Source organism: Bos indicus x Bos taurus, chromosome 21 (genome assembly GCF_003369695.1).
Source record: "Bos indicus x Bos taurus breed Angus x Brahman F1 hybrid chromosome 21, Bos_hybrid_MaternalHap_v2.0, whole genome shotgun sequence".
Taxonomy (NCBI): domain Eukaryota; kingdom Metazoa; phylum Chordata; class Mammalia; order Artiodactyla; family Bovidae; genus Bos; species Bos indicus x Bos taurus.
Window position 1 is genome coordinate 17,533,171 of NC_040096.1, and position 22,622 is coordinate 17,555,792.

General features: G+C 41.7%; 1 protein-coding gene across 2 annotated transcripts in view; it reads left to right on the top strand.

The window, feature by feature from the left end:
- AGBL1 (ATP/GTP binding protein like 1) overlaps window positions 1-22,622 on the top strand; it is a 928,519-nt gene that overhangs the window by 527,141 nt on the left and 378,756 nt on the right. The window lies entirely within an intron of this gene.

Sequence of the window (22,622 nt, forward strand, 5' to 3'; positions counted from 1 at the left end):
GCTTGCCCCACTCCCCCACTAGAGGACCATAAATAAGGGGCATGGTGACAGTGCCAGGGCAATAGCCTCTTCTAAATGTGTTAGGCAAGATGACAGACTACTCCTGGGTGACTTCTATTCAACCCTAAGTGTTCCTGGACCTTGCCAGCGTTAAAGCCCACCGCGTTGGCTTTGATCCTCTCCTGGAACCATTAGGAAGCACTTGGCATCTCCATGATCCCGTGCTCGTAGAAATCTGTTAGCCATCAAAGGCAGTTCAGGGAGTGACAGGTGGGTGATGAACATTATCTAACTTCCCATCTGCTCAGAGATACTTTTCAACATAGGGCTCCTGACCAACCAGTTTGACCTATCAATTGTGTTAAATCGTCAGTTTGTCTATAAACAGTGGCCTGAAGAATTGTTTTTATTACTGAATTAATAAACGATGAGAATGAATTAATCTTTATTTACAAACATCAATCTGATTCAGAGTAAAGACCTCCCTCTTCCAATTAATGGCAGTACATTGCTTGCCTGTATTAACCTCTATGTTTCATGTATGAAATGCAGATACTATTAAGGATTCCTCTCCTTCCTGATAACCCTGGAGGAGGAAATGGCAGCCCACTGCAGTATTCTTGCCTGGAGAATCCCATGGACAGAGGAGCCTGCCGGGCTGCAGTGCATGGGGTCACTAAGAGTCAGACACGCCTGAGCGACTGAGCACACACTCATGCTCCTTCCTGCCAGGCAACATTTTTGTAAAGGTCGAAAGAAAATACATAAACAAAAGTACTTGGAGGGTTATTGCATTAGGATTCTGTTCACTCTCTTGACATTCAAAACCCATAGATAGGATTGGGGGAAAAAAAAAAAAATTCTGGACTATTGTGACTCAAGAAGTTACGCTTCTCGACTTGTGCCTCTCTCGCCATATGCTTCTCGATGGAAATGGGCCAGTCACTTGTTTAAAAGACAACTCCATGCATCGCTCACAGATTTATTGGATTGGTGACTTTCATTGACTTTGTTTCTCCAAGCACCAATTCAGGCTAACAGCTTCTAGTCACATAAGTATCAGTGCCATTCACAATAAATCAGCCAGACACTCAAAGGCGCTTGGAGCTGTTGTTTGAAAACTAAGTGACTCATAGGTTGAGGCCCTCACCAGCACTCCATCTTTCAGGCAACACACACGGTGTCTGTTGGAAATGGCAAACAGTGAAAGAAGCTCTCCCAGTGGGATGGCTTTCAGATATGGACTCAGCATTGGTGCTGTGAAATTTTCCACATGGCCTTTGCACGGGGTCTCTATAAGGAAGCACTGAGAAGGAATGGGCTCAGAGAAAAGTCCTAACAGTGCCAGACCTGGCTTTGCTTTCAAGATCCTATTCTGCATATGAAACACCTCTCTGAAAGGACTGGTTTTCCCTTCCCCTTTGTTTTTCTGCTCTTACAATTGTTGTTGAGCAACTGAGCAGAATTGCAGACTGAACAAGAGGATGGTGAGTAATTTTACATATTGGGGGGCCCCCTGGGGAGAGGAAGTTAGCCCAGAGTTGGGTGTTTTGGTGATTTTCGTCTGAGGTATATAATGAAATCTATGAGCTGTAAAGCTGTATAGAAATTTCCATCCTGAGCATACTGCAAATGACTTTTGTACTTTGAGAAGCCGAATCCCAGTTGAGTCCTGAGGTTATTATTCTAAGGTCATCTTTCCATTTTTTTTTTGTTTAGCATTACCATTTATCCAAAGATGGAGGGTGCTTAAACACCCCCATGAGGGACATTCCTTCCTTCCTTCATAAGAATATAAATATTTTTGTAGTTTCTCTGGTTAATGCAGCTTTAAAGTAGCTCCAATCATTTCTCCCAGCACACTAAGTATCTGATTTGATAGTACTGAAATGAAATATCATTTCTTACAGTGACATTTATGTTGGAACAACACTGAAGCATATAAGCTCTCACCTTCTAATAATTATTAATACTATGATATTTTCCCTTCTATTTTCCAGTCTATAGTTGACTAATGTTGAAAAAAAAAATCCTCCTTTTTTTTTTTTTTTCCTTTTGAAACATAGCCTGTACTGCTAGGTTATATGCTCTGATCCATAATTTGTATTTAATATGGAGGTCCCACCCACTGAGAGATTTACTTGTCTTTGGACTGGCCCAAAGCTGTGGAGATTGTTGAGAGGAAAAGCCAAAGTGGAATGATGCATCCTTTGGAGGCTTATTTTTTAAGTCACTCAGCCTATGTGGACAGCTGTGTGCTTTACACTGAGTGTTTGTGACTGGGGGTCACATGCATGGTGTGTTTGCATATTCAAAAGCTGATGACTGGGTCCCCGGGGGCTGCTGGTGGCTTAGGAGGCTAATGTGAACACTCCCACCCAAACAGGCTGTTGACAGGCTCCTTGGCAGTGTTGCTGACTCCTGGGATGGCCAGGAGGGTCTCAGTCAGAGGAAGGACAGAAGATGGGTGACTCAGCTGAGGTCTGAAGAGTGACTCAACTGCATGTTGACAAGCCCTACCTGCCAGCCGCTTGCATTGTATTGTGGACTCCCCAGCTATCCATCCTCTTTACCACCAAGAGAGAGATATTTCAGGAGCCCCAGCCTATTCAAATCATAGTACTGCCCATTACCCATCATCGTGTTTAGGAAAAAATCCAAACTCCTCATCATGAGGGAGGCCAACTCCTCACCATCAGTGTGAAGCCTTTGACAGCCTCCTCATTCATTATTTTTAAAGATTTTTTTAAACTCCTTTTTAACATTTACTTTTAACTGAAGAATACTTACAATATTGTGTTGGTTTCTGACATACATCAACATGGATCAGTCATAGGTACAAATATGTCCCCTCCCTCTTGGGCCTTTTTTCCACTTCCCACTCCCTCCCATGCCTCTAGATTGTCAGAGAATCCCAGTTTCAGTTCCTTGAGCCATACAGCAAGTTCCCACTGGCTATCTACATATATGCTTAGAATCTATGTTTCCATGCTACTCTTTTTTTAAAAAGATTTTTTTTTATGTAGATCATTTTTAAAGGCTTTATTGAATTTGTTACAGTATTGTTTCTGGTTTAGGCTTTTCGGCTTTTTGGCTGTGAGGCAGGTGGGATCTTACTTAGCTCCTCGATCAGGGATTGAACCTGGACCCCCTGCATTGGAAGGTGAAGTCTTAATCACTTCCCATCCCTCCTCATTCACGTTTTTATACCCAGTGTCTTCTTTAGTATGGAATAGGTGTTATGTATGTGTGTTGTCTCACCAATAAATGGATAAGTGAATGAATAAATGGTGATTTCCAGGTAGGGTCAGATGATTTTCCTCTGTCCATGGATAACTAGAAAAAGGAGATGAAATTCCCACCATGGTCTAAATGTGATTAGAAGCCATTCTAAAATTTGACTTTAAGAGTTGTAATTCATGGAAATGGAAAGTGTGTGGGTGAGACCGGGAAATGAATAAGAATGCAACTCAGACTTCTCAGGCCTGTCACTATATACTTGATTTAAGAGCATCTAATGATTCGTTCTCAGAGTAAGGCAATTCTAGTCCAGGTGTGGAACTTCACATGGCCACATTCTAATAACAGATTAGACAGGAAGACATACACCTGTGCATGTGGAAGAAGCTGGGAGGCACCTCCTACATCCCCCTGGAGAGATGCTGATTCCCCATTGGCTCACAGCTGCGTCCATCACCAGAAATTGCCTAGAGCTGGTAGAAGCTGCTTTGACCAAAGCCCTGGCTTCTCTGTGTGAGCCTGCATCCCACGGCTGGTCTATGTGGGGGTACAGTGCCTGGCCCAGTTGGGAAAACACCAAAGAGAGGGACATTCCAGCTCCAGAAGTCCATGTAGGATCATCTGAGCCTCAGCTGCAACTGTGTTGAAGCTCAGCTTCCTCCTCAGCCCAAGTCTGCTTTTCTCACCACTCACAGGTGGGATTATGTCATGTATCCCCCTTCTCTTGCAAATCCTTCTGCAAAACAGCTTATAACAGTATTTCACAAAGGCTTAAATTAGGAAACATAAATGTTGGAACAAAGCACCTAAGCTGTTGAAGATAGGTTGATAGGGATGAATTTCATATAAAAATTAAATCATCTCAACTTGGCTTTCAAGGCTCCCAGCGCTCTCTTATTCAACAGCCCACTCTATCCATGGGGTTTCCCAGGCAAGAATACTGGAGTGGGGTAGCCATTTACTTCTCCATGGAATCTTAGTGACCCCGGGATAGAACTTGCATCTCCCACATTGGTAGGTGGGTTCTTTACTGTGGAGCCAACAGGGAAGCCCCTCACACTGGTGGTCTACTGCTGTGTGGTCTAGAAGGGAGGTTGAGTATATTGGTTTCCCATGGCTACCTTATGAATTACCAAAAATGAACAGGGCTTCCCAGGTAGCTCAGGTGGTAAAGAATCTGCCTGCAATTCAGGAGACATGGGTTTGATCCCTGGGGTGGGAACATCCTCTGGAGAAGGAAATGGAGCCCACTCCAGTATTCTTGCCTGGAAAGAGGAGCCTGGAGGGCTGTGGTCCATGGGGTCACAAGGAGTTGGACATGACTGAGTGACTAACACTTTCAGGGGATTAAAACAGCACATATTTATTCTGTAACATTCCTGGAGACGAGAAGTTCACCATTCAATTCAGTTCAGTCGCTCAGTCATGTCCGACTCTTTGCGACCCCATGAATCGCAGCACGCCAGGCCTCCCTGTCCATCACAATCTCCCTCAAACTCATGTCCATCGAGTTGGTGATGCCATCCAGCCATCTCATCCTCTGTCATCCCCTTTTCCTCCTGCCCCCAATCCCTTCCAGTATCAGAGTCTTTTCCAATGAGTCAACTCTTTGCATGGGGTGGCCAAAGTACTGGAGTTTCAGCTTTAGCATCATTCCTTCCAAAGAAATCCCAGGGCTGATCTCCTTCAGAATGGACTGGTTGGATCTCCTTGCAGTCCAAGGGATTCTCAAGAGTCTTCTCCAACATCACAGTTCAAAAACATCAATTCTTTGGTGCTCAGCTTTCTTCACAGTCCAACTCGCGCATCCATACATGACCACTGGAAAAACCATAGCCTTGACTAGACGGACATCTGTTGGCAAAGTAATGTCTCGGCTTTTGAATATGCTGTCTAGGTTGGTCATAACTTTTCTTCCAAGAAGTAAGTGTCTTTTAATTTCATGGCTGCAGTCACCATCTGCAGTGATTTTGGAGCCCCCCAAAATAAAGTCTGACACTGTTTCCACTGTTTCCCCATCTATTTCCCTTGAAGTGATAGGACCACATGCCATGATCTTAATTTTCTGAATGTTGAGCTTTAAGCCAACTTTTCCACTCTCCTCTTTGATTTTCATCAAGAGGCTTTTTAGTTCCTCTTCACTTTCTTCCATAAGGGTGGTGTCATCTGCATATCTGAGGTTATTGATATTTCTCCGGGCAATCTTGATTCCAGCTTGTGCTTCTTCCAGTCCAGCGTTTCTCATGATGTACTCTGCATATAAGTTAAATAAGCAGGGTGACAATATACAGCCTTGACGTACTCCTTTTCCTGTTTGGAACCAGTCTGTTGTTCCATGTCCAGTTCTAACTGTTGCTTCCTGACCTGCATATAGGTTTCTCAAGAGGCAGGTCAGGTGGTCTGGTATTCCCATCTCTTGAAGAATTTTCCACAGTTTATTGTGATCCACCATTATGGGGTTAGAAATACCATGTTTTCTCTGAAAGCCCTAGGGAAGAATCTGGCTGATGGCTTTCTCTTCACTTCTGATGTTTGCTGGCTTGTAGACGCATCACTCGAATCTCTTCCCATCATCACCTGGTCTTCTCCACTTGTCTGACTGTGTCTCCATGTCTTCTCTCCTTTTCTTACAGGAACACCAGTTATATTGCATTTGGGACCCACACTCCTCCGGTATGACCTCATCGAAACTAATTACATTTCCAACAACCCTATTTCTGGATCAGGTCACATTGTGCAGTTCTTGGAATGACACTGATTTGGGGGAGACGTTATTTAATCTAGTGCACTGGGTCAGACAAGAAGGTACAGAATAGTTAGATCTAAGAACCGAAAAGAGGTTTTTATTTATCTTCATACTGCTGTGCTGTGAAGCCCAAACAGATGATCACCAGTCTTGTTTTCACGATCAAGAACATGAGAAGTTTTAGATTTTCTTGGAATTTCTTGGAAGACAAATTTGAGAGCTATGCCATAGATAATTAATTCTTTAAAAAAAATATTTGTGTTTATTTTTTAAGTGTCTGAGCCACCTGGGAAGCCCAAATTATTTTCACTTTTCTTTTAGATAATGAATTCTGTTTAGTGCTGGTTGAATATTATAACATACAATGCCCTTAAGGAAGCAATAATAACAAACAGTCTATGTTGTTTACTGTGTGTAAAACCTGGAAAGGCTACCCACTCCAGTATTCTTGCCTGGAGAGCTCCATGAACGGAGGACCCTGGCTGGGTAAAGTCCATGGGGTTGCAAAGAGTTGAACACGACTGAGCAACTAACACACTCCACCAAAATCTTTGGTAGCTGTAAGTTAATCCATTTTTTTGATACTGCAGGGTAAAACACTGTCAATTTGTTTTATCATCATCACCACTGTCATCCTTGTTTTACTAATTGGGATACTTAGGCAGAGTGGTTAAGTAACTTATTCAATGCCATGCAGTTAATAACTTTTAGACTCAAGATTCAGAGAAGGCAATGGCACCCCACTCCAGTACTCTTGCCTGGAAAATCCCATGGGTGGAGGAACCTGGCAGGCTGCAGTCCATGGGGTGGCTAAGAGTCGGACACGGCTGAGTGACTTCACTTTCACTTTTCACTGTCATGCATTGGAGAAGGAAATGGCAACCCACTCCAGTGTTCTTGCCTGGAGAATCCCGGGGATGGGGGAGCCTGGTGGGCTGCCGTCTATGGGGTCGCACAGAGTTGGACACAACTGAAGCGACTTAGCCGCCGCCGCCGCCGCAGCAGCAGCAGCAGACTCAAGATGTGACTGCACGTACGTGTGGCCCTGGAATCTTTGCCTTTACCCGCCCTACTTTCTGCCTTGCTGAATGACACTGGTGGAAGGAATCCTGGACTTGGGAAACAGGTGACCCAGCTTCTGCTTTTGGCTATCACTAAGGAAATCTGCCCTTCGCAGGTAGCGCTAGTGGTAAAGAACCGACCTGCCAATGCAGGAAATGTAAACGACGTGGGTTCAGTCCCTGGGTTGGGAAGATCCCCTGAGGAAGGAAATGGCAACCCACTCCAGTACTCTTGCCTGGAGAATCCCATGGACAGAGGAGCCTGGCAGAAGGCAGTCCATGGGGTCACACAGAGTCAGACACAACCGGACGGCTAACACTTTCACTTTCAAGGAAATCTGCAACAATGGCTATGGGTTTCTTGTCTATAATAGGAAGACATAATTAGAACTAAGACATGGGCATGTGGTGGTGGTTTGCTCGCTAAGTTGAGTCTGACTCTTTGTGACCCCATGGACTGTAGCCCACCAGGCTTCTCTGTCCATGGGATTTTCTAGGCAAAAATACTGGAGGAGGTTGCCTTTTCTTTCTCCAGGGGATCTTCCTGAACCAGGAATTGAACCTGGGTCTCCTCCAGGGAAGACCGAAGACATGGGCATGGTCTCTGGTAAATTGTGTTTGAAATAGGCAGCCTTTGATGATTATCCATGGGGCTTTTGGGTTACCTAGACCAGGTTGACTTGGCATGATTTTGAAAGCCCTAAAAATCTTCAGTAACCACTGCTGGGCATGTGATTTTTCTAATGGGAAACTGCTGTGCTTTTATAAGCACCAATTAGCTATTTGTGAGGAGGAAATAGCAGCCCACTCCAGTATTCTTGCTGGAAGAATCCCTTAGACAGAGGAGCCTGGTGGGCTACGGTCCATGGGGTCACAGAGTCAGACACGACGGAAGTGAGAAGCAGCAGCTACTTGTCAGGAGCCTTTGTTCATCCATCCCGTCCTTTCACACCCCTTCATCCATCCTGACCTGTTTCTTTGTTGGCCTTTCCTGAGTAAACAAAAAGACTCTGGAGGAATGTAACACTATGAACCGACAGCTTTCTACCAGCGGGGAAAATGAAGGAAGCAGAGCTAGTCTTCAGTGAAACAAGCTATTGAAGTTTGTATCAGACAAGTCCCTGCATTGCTTCTAAACTCATTTTCCTTTCTGGTGACTGCTTTCCTTGTCCTGTCAGGGAACTACGGTTCTCACACAGCTCTTTGGACTTGACTAGTCTTTATTTGAGGACACTTCTCTTCCTCAAATGTCCTAAACTGAAAAATTGCCCCCCTGTCAGGGAATACACGTACATTCTTTCTCTCTCGACCAAACACATTTATGTGTACATATCATATGTGTACGCACATATTACCTATCAGTGGTTCCCCATAAATTCATACAGGAAGTATGGCTGATTTAAAAAAAAAACTATTTATCTTTTTTTTTTTTTTTATTTTCATTTTTTGACTGTGCCAAGTGGCATGTAGGATCTTGGTTCCCCAACCAAGGAAGAAACCTGCTTCTGCTTCATCGGAAGAGCAGAATCTTAAACACTGGACCACCAGGGAAGTCTCAGCTTATCCTTTAGTGTGGGTGTCTGTGTTAGACACCCAGGCTTCCCTGGCAGCTCAGACAGTAAAGAATTTACCTGCAGTGCGGGAGACTTGAGTTCAATTCCTGTGTCAGGAAGATCCCGTGGCCAAAGGAATGGCTACCCACTCCAGTATTCTTGCCTGGAGAATTCTATGGACAGAGGAGCCTGGCAGGCTGCAGTCTATGGAGTTACAGAATCAGACACGACTGAGCGACTGACACACTGTTAGACACTGATTTCCAAGGAGACCTCTGCACTACGCAGTCGTAACTTTGAGACAATTACCTGACCTCTACGAGGTTTAGTTGTAAAAACGATTTCCTCCCTATTCCTCCCTATGCAGATGCTGTTAAGACTGAATGAACAAATGGCTGTAAAACACGGATCTTTATTTTTCTAGTAGACATTCATATTTTTTTTAACCATCTGTACTATTATTGATGGTATGTAAAAATTTTTAATGATTACTTTCTCTTTTAATTTTAAATAAAGACACCTCAGCTCTAACTTTTACCCATAATTGTCTTATTCAGATCTTAATTAGAACCTTTGGGGTTGGAGATTAGGTTATCTGTGATTTTATTAACTTTGGTATGAAGCCATGGTTGAGAATCATAGATTTTGACTTTTACTGAGGCTAATAAACGCTGGACTGGAAGAAACACAAGCTGGAATCAAGATTGCCAGGAGAAATATCAATAACCTCAGTTATGCAGATGACACCACCCTCATGGCAGAAAGTGAAGAGGAACTCAAAAGCCTCTTGATGAAGGTGAAAGTGGAGAGTGAAAAAGTTGGCTTAAAGCTCAACATTCAGAAAACAAAGATCATGGCATCCGGTCCCATCACTTCGTGGGAATTAGATGGGGAAACAGTGGAAACAGTGTCAGACTTTATTTTGGGGGGCTCCAAAATCACTGCAGATGGTGATTGCAGCCATGAAATTAAAAGACACTTACTCCATGGAAGGAAAGTTATGACCAACCTAGATAACATATTCAAAAGCAGAGACATTACTTTGCCAACAAATGTCCGTCTAGTCAAGGCTATGGTTTTTCCTGTGGTCATGTATGGATGTGAGAGTTGGACTGTGAAGAAGGCTGAGCACCGAAGAATTGATGCTTTTGAACTGTGGTGTTGGAGAAGACTCTTGAGAGTCCCTTGGACTGCAAGGAGATCCAACCAGTCCATTCTGAAGGAGATCAGCCCTGGGATTTCTTTGGAAGGAATGATGCTAAAGCTGAGACTCCAGTACTTTGGCCACCTGATGCGAAGAGTTGACTCATTGGAAAAGACTCTGATGCTGGGAGGGATTGGGGGCGGGAGGAGAAGGGGATGACAGAGGATGAGATGGCTGGATGGCATCACTGACTCGATGGAGGTGAGTCTGGGTGAACTCCGGGAGTTGGTGATGGACAGGGAGGCCTGGCATGCTTCGATTCAAGGGGTCGCAAAGAGTCGGACACGACTGAGTGACTGAAGTGAACTGAACTGAATATCCATATATCTATATTTATAGATTTAGGTATATTGAAATAGCTTCTGTATGTATTATTTAGAAATTTCCTCTATTATCTACCTTTTATTCTATCAAAAGAATAATATATAATATTATTATTTTATTTAATAATATAATCTATATAATAGTTTATAGATGAGGTTCTAGGAAAGGGGAGGGAAACTTGTGAGTCTGCTCTTAGGGGAAGAGTGAGGAGTAGAGGGCAGGGCAAGGAAACAGATTTAAATTCCTCCAAAATTTCTGAATTTAAAAGCCTACTCTGGGACTTCCCTGGTGCTCCCATGGTTAAGATTCACCTTCCAAGGCCAGAGGTGCAGGATTGATCCTGGTCAGGGAGCTGAGTTCCCACATGACTCATGGTCAAACAGCCAAACATAAAGCAGAAGCGATGTAACAAACTCAGTAGAGACTTTTTTTTAAACCCTATTCTGATCATGAGCACAATTCCAGAAAATATTTTGGATCACTGTTCTCTTGGAAGTAATTTTTCTATCCTAGGGGGAACCTCATACGGACTATAACTCTTGCTGAGCTCTGAATGAGAGTCGAGGGGCATCTTAATTTCATTAATGTAATTTGAGAATTGTTGTTGTTGTTGTTCAGTCATTAAGTCATCTCAGACTCTTTGTGACCCCATGGACTGTTTCATTCCAGGGTCCTCTGTCCTCCATTATCTCCTGGAGTTTGCTCAAATTCATGTCCATTGAGACAGTGATGCCATCTAATCATCTCATCCTCTGCCACCCTTTTCTCCTTTTGCCTTCAATCTTTCCCAACATCAGTCTTTTCCAATGAATCGACTCTTTGCATCAGGTGGCCAAAGTATTGGAGCTTCAGGTTCAGCATCAGTCTTTCTAATGAATATTCAGAATTGATTTCCTTTAGGATGGACCAATTTGATTTCCTTGCAGTCCAAGGGACTCTCAAGAGTCTTTTCTAGCACCACAATTCTAAAGCATCAATTCTTCAGCACTCAGCCTTCTTTATGGTCCAACTCTCACACCCATACATGACTACTGGAAAAATAGTATTACTTAAAACTTTAATGTGCATAAAAATTACCTTGTAATTTTTGTGTATAGTGCAGATTTCTGAACCACATCTCTGTTAGACCTGGGGTTTGACCCAGGAATCTGCATTTCTTCAAGCACTCCTGGGAATTGCGATTCTTAGTCACTGAGAGATGAGGGGGGACACCCAGAGGTAAAAGGGGAGATGGTTTTGAAGCTAGTTTTTGTAGTTTCTGTTTTTGTTCTCTTTCTCCTGATTTGCTCTCGGCTACGGAGACTTTTTCATGGCTTTTATTGTAAAGTCTCAAATTTTCTGCTTCTCCCCACCTTTAAATTTTTTTTTTTTTTTGGTTTGTATGTTGTGTTTCATCTGTGTTGTAACTGGCTTAGTTCTCCCAGAAAAGTTGTATTTAAAAACTACCTAATATCCCAGTGAGTTGAAAGACATTTTTCGTTTTGTTTATTTTTCTAGTTTTTCGGACAGCATGAGGTTAAAGTTTCTTAAATTGCTTGTAGAACAAAAGGGTCTAGGAACTGATATAATTATACACCAAATTGTTTGCCTTTGTGTACACTTTTCTGGGGAAAGTGTCTACAGTTTTTTAAGATATTTTTAAAGGGAGAGCAACTACCCCACCCCCCAACACACACTCACACACACACAGACACACACACACACACACAAAGATTAAGAGCTCATACTTCAGTTTATTGAATCCAAGATTTCCAGGGAGCCCATCACAGCTTCCCAGCGTCTGCTTTTAAATCAGCCCAGAAGTGTTTGACTTGACTTTGTGAAAATCAAATGGGGTCTGTAAATTGCTCTCTACTTATCAATTAGTGCAAGAACAATGATGCATCTCATTAAGTGTGTATTAGAGTAACTTCAATCTAAATCTTCTGTGATTACCCATAGGACAATAATGTTTTCTGCTTTGTACAGGTGGTCATTTAGAATGAGAAGCAGTTCCCAAGCTTCACCTGGGATTAATGCACAGTCTCAGGCCCCACCTACTGCTTCAGGATCTGCCTTGTAATAAGATTCCCAGGTGATACATGTTCCTAGGAAAGCCCTGATTTAGAGCATCCTTGGTTTGCTGAGAGGGCTTTCCAGGTGGCTCAGTTGGTGAAGAATCTGCCTGCAATCCAGGAGACTCAGGTTTGATTTCTGGGTCGAGAAGATCCCCTGGAGGAGAAAATGGCAACCCACTCCAGTATTCTTGCCTGGAGAATTCCATGGACAGAGGAGCCTGATGGATTGCAGTCCATGGGGTTGCAAAGAGTCGGATATGACTGAGCATGCATGCATACGTACAATTGGTTGGCAGGGCCTTGAGAAAGGATTAGAGGTCCAGAAAGGGAAAACTTAGGGAGCTCTAACTTTTCTGTTAGACAAGGACTTTGTTCCCAGAAATTTTGTGAGCTGGAATGAGGTGCTGTATGTGAATGTGATTTAAAAGGTTAACATAATCCCTAATATGAGACCTTTAAAAAAATAGAGTATAATTGCTTTACCATGTTTTGTTAGTCTCTGCTGTACAATGAAGTGAATCAGCTATATGTATACATATACCCAATCCCTCTTGAGACTCCCTCCCACCCCCATCTCACCCCTCTAGGTCATCGCAGAGCCCCGAGCTGAGCTCCCTGTGCCGTCCAGCAGCTTCCCACTAGCTGTCGATTTTACACATGGCAGTGTATATATGTCAGTGCTACCCTCCCAGTCATCCCCTCATCTCCTTCCCCTGCTGTGTCCACAGGTCCATTCTCCAAGTCTGTGTCTCTCTCTTGCCTTGCAAACAGGTTCTTCAGTACCATCTTCAACAGGAGACCTTTTGTTGATATGTGCAACTATTTTAACGCTAGATGAGTTTGCTGTTGTTTTCTTCCCCACTGTACTTTCTGTTCTATATCAACCTTCTCCATTCTGGGGCTCAGAACAGAGGACCATTTCCCAAACATCTGCTTTGTCATTGGAATGACACTCCATTCCTTTGTAGAGAAAAATATGAAATCGAAATGCTAATCTATCATTTTAGTATGAAACTCTATTTGAATCTTTCATGTCAATCCCCTTTCTCTCTCTCTCTCTCTTTTTTTTTTTTATGAACAATGATTCAACAAGTGTTGCCTTAATTTTCTGCTTCTGTTTTGGTTTCTTAACCTCTTTGTATATCTCAAAACACATAATGAGCTATTTATTAACTCACTGCAGGCTTAATGATATAGTGAAATATGTTCCTCATTCTGTATCCCCTTATTCCATAAAGTCTGTCAGCCTTATGATTAGACTGTTAAAAGGAATTAAATAAAAATCAAGAGGCAGAGATGCTAATAAGGTTGCCAGCAGGGGCCTTTCCTGGGATTTCTAAAGCCCTGGGAGCTGTGAGTTTTAAATGCCCATTGTAGAAAATGGTTCATTGTATCAAAAATAAGGTCAGAATCAGGCAGCACAGGATAATCCAATGAGCCTCTGATGACCTCTGATAGGTTAAAAATAATTTGGCTTCAAAGGAGCAGGAAGAAGAAAAGATGGTTTATCTCTGTAAATCTTTCTCTCCTCATGTGATTAATGTAAATGCAAGAACCCAGATGCCCTAAGGGAGCAGATATAAAAACAAAGAATTCATTTAATATAGGTTTTTTTTTTTTTTTTTTTTTTTTTTATCCCATTGCACAGCATGTGGGATCTTAGTTACCTGATCAGGGATCAAACCTATGCCCCTTGCAGTGGAAGTGAGGAGCCCTAACCACTGGACTGCCTGGGGACTCCCTAATCTAATTATTAAACATTTTGCACAGAGAAGATGGATTGGCCCAGCCTGAGATTCATTTCTCTGGTTCTTGGTGCATGATTGAGTTCCTTGGGGTAGCATCTCCTTACAAATGTGCTGAGAAGGCAGGATTCAGGTTTTGGAAGTATTATCTGTGGGGTTGTCTCCTCTAGAACATGGAGTGGACCCTGGACCACAATACCATCCTTAACTGGGGGTGGGGTGGGGGTGGAGGGGCAGGTAATGGTTCTATTTTTCCAGCTATTTTTTCCATATTATTTATCATATTTCACATCAGTGGAGTAGACTTGGAAATTTTTTATAAAACTGAGCAGTGATTCTCTTTACATCTATTTTCCATACATTCCATATAAATGAGAAGAGAACATCCCATGGACAGGGGAGCCTGGTGGGCTACGGTTCATGGGATCATAAAGAGTTGGACATGACTGAAGCAACTTAGCAGCAAAAAAAAAAAAAAAAGAATACTTTGAACCGTGTTGTCAGAAGGTAGGCAGTAGACATTTTTATATAGATTTATAATTGTTTTATCAGTTAGTTAGCACATTTTTATTAGGTATCTACTTTGTTTTAAGCTGAAGCTAGGAACTTGAGGATATATATGGAAAGCTGAAAACACTTAGCCAAAGTCAGATACATGGTCAATTCATCTTCATTCTGCATTCATTCTTTCTTTCATTCATCATTCAATAAACATTTTAAAAAAAATCCAGACAATATGTTAGGTGCCAAGAATATGACAGAGAGTATATATGACAGCTTCTTACTCTCCCAGAGTTTATGGTTCAGACAGAAAGGAAGTTAATTAAGTAAGCAATAGCAACAGAGAGTCCTATAAAACAACTGGGTGCTGTAAGAAACACAGAAGGAGATCATTTAGACCTTCCTTAAATGTTTTTGAGCAGAATATAAATTATCCATTAGTTATTTTTGTTTTGCAAAATTGGGGGAGGTAACTTTTGTAATGAAATAGAATATAATTGATGGAAAGTAGCAAAGGCTCAGGAAGTTCTTGACTTTTGCTTCATCCCAGTTTCCTTTTATGCTTTCTTTCCATTGCCTATTTCTAAATCTCACTGTGGACTTCCATGATGGTGGCATGTGTTAGGCTGCATCTGGGTCCACTGGAGCACACAACTATTAATATAATATCCTTCTCCTTATTCTACCATGCCTTCCTTGGGAAGATACAGAAATGTTTTGCAGGTGTTTCTATGAGGCTTATAGTTGACTATAGCTCCCTGAAGACACACGGTCAAATCAGAAAGATCAAAAATGTCTCAAAATCCTTCTTAGGCTGATAATGAATGATGAAATACAAATAAGGGTAATCTTGATTACTTTGTGAAATGAATTTCTGTATATCTGCAAGTATTCCTGAAAGCAGCAGCAATTACAGCAATAAAAATACCTTACCTTTGCAGAGTGGTTTATAATTTGGAAAATGCTTTCATAAACTTTATTATCTCAGATGAGACAGAAAACCACCATAGACCAAGCATGAGAGAAAATGAAAGTGAGAGATAAGGAAAGTGAGTCAGGAATGAGATGGAAAGTAATGCAAAGTGTATTTCTGGCCAAATCCAGCAGGGAGGTTTGCTCATCTCCATGGGGTGTGTCCAGACAGGCTGTGTGGAACCATTTCCCAGAGGGGTTGTAGAGAGGGAAGAAGGAGAGACATATCTGCCTGCTGCAGGCAGCTCCCCTTCCTGTCTCCCAGTAGACCAAGTGTGTCCCCAGAGAGTTGAACTATTTGGCCTCTTTTATAGCCATTCATCTAAGTCCAGAGATGCTGAGAGGAGCTAGAAACTCAGGGTGAGGCTGGTTGGCCTGCTATGGTAGCCGGAATGGAGGAAGTTCTCTTTGGACAGTAACTGGTCTGCTCCAGAGTGTGGAGCTGTGAAAGCCCAAGCAGAACTTGGGTTTCCTAAAGGCTTCTTTGGTGGCTTAGTTGGTAAAGAATCCACCTGCTAAAGCAGGAGACTTGGATTCAATCCCTGGGTGGGAAAGATCCCCTGAGAAGGAAATGGCAACTCATTCCAGGATTCTTTCCCAGGAAATCCTGTGGACAGAGGAGCCTGGTAGGGTACAATCCATTGGGTCACAAGATTTGGACACAACTTAGTGACTAAAACCATGACCACCAAGGCAAAATTCTCCCACCACTGAGGGGCCCACAGCTGATGTCACCACTGAAATCTGAGAAGGCACCTAACATATGTCCTACACAATTCCTCCAAAAATCTTCTTTATATTGTTAATTATAAACATTATAAAACACAAGTTGACAATACTCAATAAAAATATTCATAACGTTTGATCCTAAAGTTTCACTTCCAGAAATTTAATCCCCCAAATTCACAAAAATACGAAACACAAGGATATCATTACTTGTTAGTAGTGAAGAAATGGAAAGGACCTGAATTCCCACCAGTAGAGGATTGGTGAAATAAACATTGTCTGTTTAATGATGGATGACTTGGACTAAAGCAAGAAGATAACTAAATTCACATGGTCTTTAGCATTTCTATACACTAGCTCCATTATGTAGTGGCTGTATTTTGGGTAAATGATCTATTCCTTTTAATCTTTATTGTACTCATCAGAAAAAAATGAGGATAATGATTGTACTTTCTTCAGCATGTTTGTATGTGAAGCATTTAGTAGATACAAAATGCTAACTAATCTTTGTCTTTACCATCCTCCTCCTCCTATAATCTCCCGTAAATATAAGTAATATATATGAATGTTTAATGCATATTTATATGCAGTTCAGAGAAAGATATATTGCAGGAGCCATGCAAGGAGAATGGGTAGCTTATGCTCAAAAGACTTGAATTCTTTTGGATGGATCTCAGTTAAAATTTTAAGGGGAGAATGAGGGCATCTCCCTTATGTATTGTTAGACTCAAGCTTCTGACATGAATACCAAGATAAAGAAAATTTATGAGGCATTCAAAATGCTTGGTAATTTGTCAGTGGTAGAATTAGAATTTAAGCTGTGTTGTAATTAGAATTAAAACACACTAAATCTTGTGTTACTCAATGGTACCACGTGGCCTCATGTTGATGAAATTTTCTGGTGTCACAAATCTGGGACAAGCAATTATTGAGTTACAGATAAAAATTTGTGTCTAAAAATATTGTAGCAAAATAGAATCATGGGCATAATATAAAAAAAGGAATTTAATATGGATAATTGCAAAGTCCAGCATTTGGTTAAAACCAAAAGAAATCACTCCAGTACAAGAAATTTTATAAAAAATATTTAGGGATTTTACTTACTGGTAATGTAATGTGATTAAATTGTGAATTATGACTGTTGGAAATGTGAATATGATAGTCAATTGCATTAAAATTATCATAATGCTTAGAGTGAGAAAGCTGATATTTCTGCTTTCTCCAGCTCAGTCTAATTGCACTGAGAAAAAATGTGTTCCATTCAGTAATATGACTTGATTTTCAGGCACTTAAGGGAGAATTGCAATAGAAGTATGCAACGGTCAGGTAGAAAGAACCTTTGGAGCCATCATAAGGATGATGGTGTTTACTTTCAAGGCTCAGGAAAGTCAAACAGGGGCTCTGTATCAACCTAGAGGGGTGGGATGAGGGAGGGAGATGGGAAGGAGTTTCAAAACGGAGCGGGGATATATGTATACCTATGGCTGATTCACATTGAGGTTTGACAAAACAACAAAACTCTGTAAAGCAATTATCCTTCAATTAAAAAAATTTTTTTAAAGATAAAATGTGTCCATCAATAAGATTTAAAAAGAGAAGTAATGAGACCGTACTTGTGGTTTAACAGCTGTATGCTGACTGGGACTGGGGACAACAGTCCATGGTTGGAAGGAGGGCAGCGGTCTTGAAAACAAACAGGAGAGACAAATTTAAGAAATATTCAGGGGGCTTCCCTCGTGATTCAGTGGTTAAGAATCTGCCTTCTAATTCAGGGGACATGGATTCAATCCCTAGTAGGGGAACTAAGATCCCATATGCTGTGGGACTACTAAGCCCACAGGCTACAACTAGAGAAGCCTGCGTGCCACAACAAGACAAACTGGTGTGTTGCAACTAGAGGAAGCATGTGTGCTGCAATGAAGACCTAGTGCAGCCAAATATATGTATGTATATATTATGTATGTATGTATATTCAGGAGGTGGACTTGACCAGAGCTGATAATGGGCTGAATGAGGTAGTGAGGGGTGAAGAAATGGGAAGGGGCTAGGATGACTCAGGCTTCTGGATTAGATTCAAGGTCGGGAGTGTAAGAAGTGGAACCGTTGTGGGAATGCATGAGAGAGAAAGGATGACCAAGTGCGTCAGGCGGTAAAGCATGGGCAAGGCAACTCAGTGCTACTTTGAATCTTGCACCAGAAACTAAAGAAGCAGAGTCTGGCTTGATGGATAAACTCTGTGGCCAATTCCCTTGGAGAAGTTTGTGATTTTGTGATCAGACCACTAATGGAAAAGAATGCGAAATTGCTATATTAACCTTATGAGAAACTTTTGAACATATACTCATTACTGCTGCAACACCGCTGACCTTATCCTCATTGCAGCTTAATTTAAATTCTAATGCTTGTTATTCTACATCCTCCAAAATTCTTATTATACGTTTCCTTATTGCTACTAGCTTCCTAAATGCAAATCTATAAGTTTGGTATTATTTTGACTGGAGAAAAAGGCCCTGGGTCAAATTTGACTATATGCCTTTTTTTCCTCTAACCGTATTACAGAAAAACAGTATGGCTCATAAATGTATGAACTCGTATCTATGGCTATCATTTCTTTGTCATTTTGATATTACTTTTAGACTTTGATCATATGCATATGTTTACAGAGTTGTCAATCAGTACATATACTGTGAATCATTTATTTACTTTTATTATTTTTTTAAACTTTATTCTGCAAGCCAAATGGTGTGGCCAGAAAGAGAGAAAAGAAAAGGGAAAGCTCTTAGGCCAAAGTGGACACTAGGGAGGTCCAGAGAAGGGAAGTCAATGCAGGAATATAAAACCATGTTGTGCAAATTGGGACTCGAACCCACAGTCTATTTTTAATATTTATTTTTATTTATTTATTTGACTGTAGTGGGTCTAAGTAGCAGGACATTGGATCTTTAGTTGCAGTATGATGGATCTAGTTCCCTGACCAGGGATTGAAACTGGGTCCCCTGCTTTGGAAGCATATGTCTTAGTCACTGAACCACCAGGGAAGTCCCCTGAACCCATGATCTTTTAACTGAGATCACACACCTGGTCTCAGCACTTAACGAGTCTCAGTTCTTGATGTCTCATCGCAGAAAGAATTCAGTGAGAGACAAAGTGACAGATGAAAAATGGATTTATTTAGAGAGAAACACACACCATAGACAGAATGTAAGCTATCTCAGAAGGCAAGACCACCTGTGAATTGTTTTCAATTAACATTGTACCATAAGAGTTTCCCACTTTTCTCTGAAAACATCATGCTTCTAACAACTGCATTTTCCCTCGACATTGCCTTTATTACACTGCTGCTGCTGCTAAGTCACTTCAGTCGTGTCCGACTCTGTGCGACCCCATAGACGGCAGCCCACCAGGCTCCGCCATCCCCAGGTTTCTCCAGGCAAGAACACTGGAGTGGTTTCCATTTCCTTCTCCAATGCATGAAAGTGAAAAGTGAAAGGGAAGTTGCTCAGTCGTGTCCGACTCTTAGCGACCCCATGGACTTCAGCCTACCAGGCTCCTCTGTCCATGGGGTTTTCCAGGCAAGAGTACTGCAGTGGGGTGCCATTGCCTTCTCCGTATTACACTGCAAGTTACTTGAATTGTTATACATTTAGTTTGCTTCCAAATTTTTGGCTGTTTTATGCAACTCTCAGGAAAAACATCTTAACCTATAAACTTTTCCCTACTCACCACCATATTTTCAACAAATAGATTAGAGTTCCAAAGTGGAATTTCTAGTCTACGTGCTTTAAAAAAAATATGGAACTGGATATTGCAAAATATCATTTACCAAATTAAAACCTGCCTTGGCCTTGATTCTTTGCTTATGGTCAGTATGCACAGTTGCATTTTCACTTGGGTTTTTTAATTTAACCATATATATAGCAAATTTGGGCTTCCCTGGTGACTCAGATGGTAAAGAATGTGCCTGCAATGCAGGAGACCCCTGTTCAATCCCTGGGCAGGGAAGATCCCCTGGAGAAGGGAACAGCTACCCACTCCAGTATTCTTGCCTGGAGAATTTCATGGACAGAGGATGCTGGTGGGCTATAATCCATTGGGTCACAAAAGGTCAGACATGACTGAGCAACTGACACTTTTACTTTTCATAGCACATTTAAAGTGAATGAATGGACAGCTAAGCATAGGAAGGAAGGCAGCACAGAAATATAATGGCCACATTTGTTTTAAAAAATAATTCTTAAATTCTGGCATCTCATAATTTTGATAGGTTCCTTCTTACTTTCTTTTTACTCCCAGATCTAGTAATGGCAAGATTGAGTGGCAAAATTTCTTATGTTTTTTCACTCAGCTGTATTGTCATAGAAAGGAATTCATGGATTTGTTTGTCAATTTACTTTTTAAATTTTGTGAAATGATGTCCTAAAAGAGACCATTGAAACAACCATTGGATTGACTTCCAAATTGGATCATCATTTTATCAACCATTTGAAATCTCATTTACCCCTGAAAAGCATTGCCAGTTCCCATAACAAATCAATTTTTGTGTCCTAATGCTCCTCAGACTCCCCTCAGTCACCCATGAATGGGTTGAGTACAGCTGTTCATAATCAACCCCTAAATATAACCCAGAAATGAAATCTTTCTCCCCCAAATCTCCCTGACATAGATATTTCTTCACTGGCTCAACATTGGCAGAGAAATAAGACCATTTGTAGTCTCTGTTAGGAACCATTAGAGAGATTGCCAAGCAAAGTGGTGAAATGGAGACCAGCAGCCTTCTCTTCATCAAAGACACGAGATATGAGTTTAATTTGGATTATGAGTTTCTTAGGCAATGAGTATGGATATATGTTAGCAGGAGACATTAACTGGATTACTGAAGGAGGAATCTATCTCAGAGTTTTTCAGTTCTGTGCTGTTGACATTTTGGCTGGGTAATTCTTTTCGAGGGGCTCTCCTGTGCATTGTAGGATGTTTAGTAGCATCCCTGGCCTTAACCACTAGATGCCAGTAATAAATGCTACTTGTGACAACCAAAAACATGTCCAGACATCACCAGTTGCCCCCTTGTGGGTTAAAACCACCCATAGTTGAGAACTACTGATTACCTGCAGTTGCTTAGTTTTCCAAGTCCTCTCTTGGAATCTTGCTTGGATGCCTTACCTACAAAATCAGAAGATTGAACTGGATAATACTTTTTTAGCCTCTAGCTCTAAAGACATTTGAACATGTGGAGGCCAGAGAAACAGGTTTATTGTCTTTGGTGGTGTTGGTTTAATCTCAAAGTTGTGTCCAACTCTTGCAACCATATGGACTGTAGCCCATCAGGCTACTCTGTCCATGGGATTTCCCAGGCAAGAATATTGGAGTGGGTTGTTATTTTCTTCTCCCAGATCGAACCCAGGTCCCCTGCATTGCAGGCAGATTCTTTGTTCCATACGATTTTTCAAACCCTAGACTTTTGTGACTCCTGAAGTTTAAAGATTGCTACAATGGGGGACTTCCCTGGTGGTCCAGTATTAAGAATCTACCTTCCAAAGCAGGGGGTGCGGGTTCGATCTGTATGGGGAACTAAGATCCCACATGCCACAGGGCAGTTAAGTTTGTGCACCTCAACCACTGAGCCCGCACGCCACAGCTAGAGAGCCTGCGTGCTGCAATGAAAGATCCCACATGACATACCTAAGATCCAATGCAGCCAAATAAATCAGAAATATTTGAAAAAAATGCTACGGTGTTATGAAACTGTTTTAAAAGAAACACCATGGTGTTGTCAGTTGGGGAATGTAAACAAGATGGGCTGCTGTTTCCTCTAGGAAAGAATAACAATAATTGTTAGAGACCGGAACTCGAAATTTTATTTGTGCTAATGCCCTAAAGTACCCCAGATTGGAAGCAAGCTGGCATATGATGGAGTTGAAGATGGCAGAAAAGTAGCCAACCCTGAGAAGAAGATAGGAGTGAAGACAAAACCAACAGATGTCAAGTCTGAAAATGCCCACATCATTTCTTTTAAACATAAAATAACCAGATGACAGGAGTAAAAAAAGGTTCAAGGGATTCAGGAACTGATTTCCTAAGAGCACACATGTCTGTGGGAAGGTTTATGCTTTCATCACTTGGTTGCTTAAGTTTCACAAGGACGAGAGACTGGCTAGGTGTGAAATCCATGAACTGCTTTTGGAGTACATCGAAAGGAATGACTAATACATTTAGAACACTGGTGAGAAACAGAAGCTCAGGAGTTCTAGCACAGCCAAGAGGGTGCAGCGGGAAAAAGGTGGTTAAGGATAGCGAGCCACGCTCCACATTCCGCTGCCATCACCATGCAAAGAGCTTTTGTGATGGTCAGTGTCTCTTTGGACACACAGGCTTGCTGCCTGTCAGTACACCCCACGCGCCGAAGAGAACCAATGGATTTGGGTCCGGCTTCACAGACAAGGCCATTCTCATCTGCAAGATAATGCTTGCCAAAATTCAATCAGAAAGAAGAAGG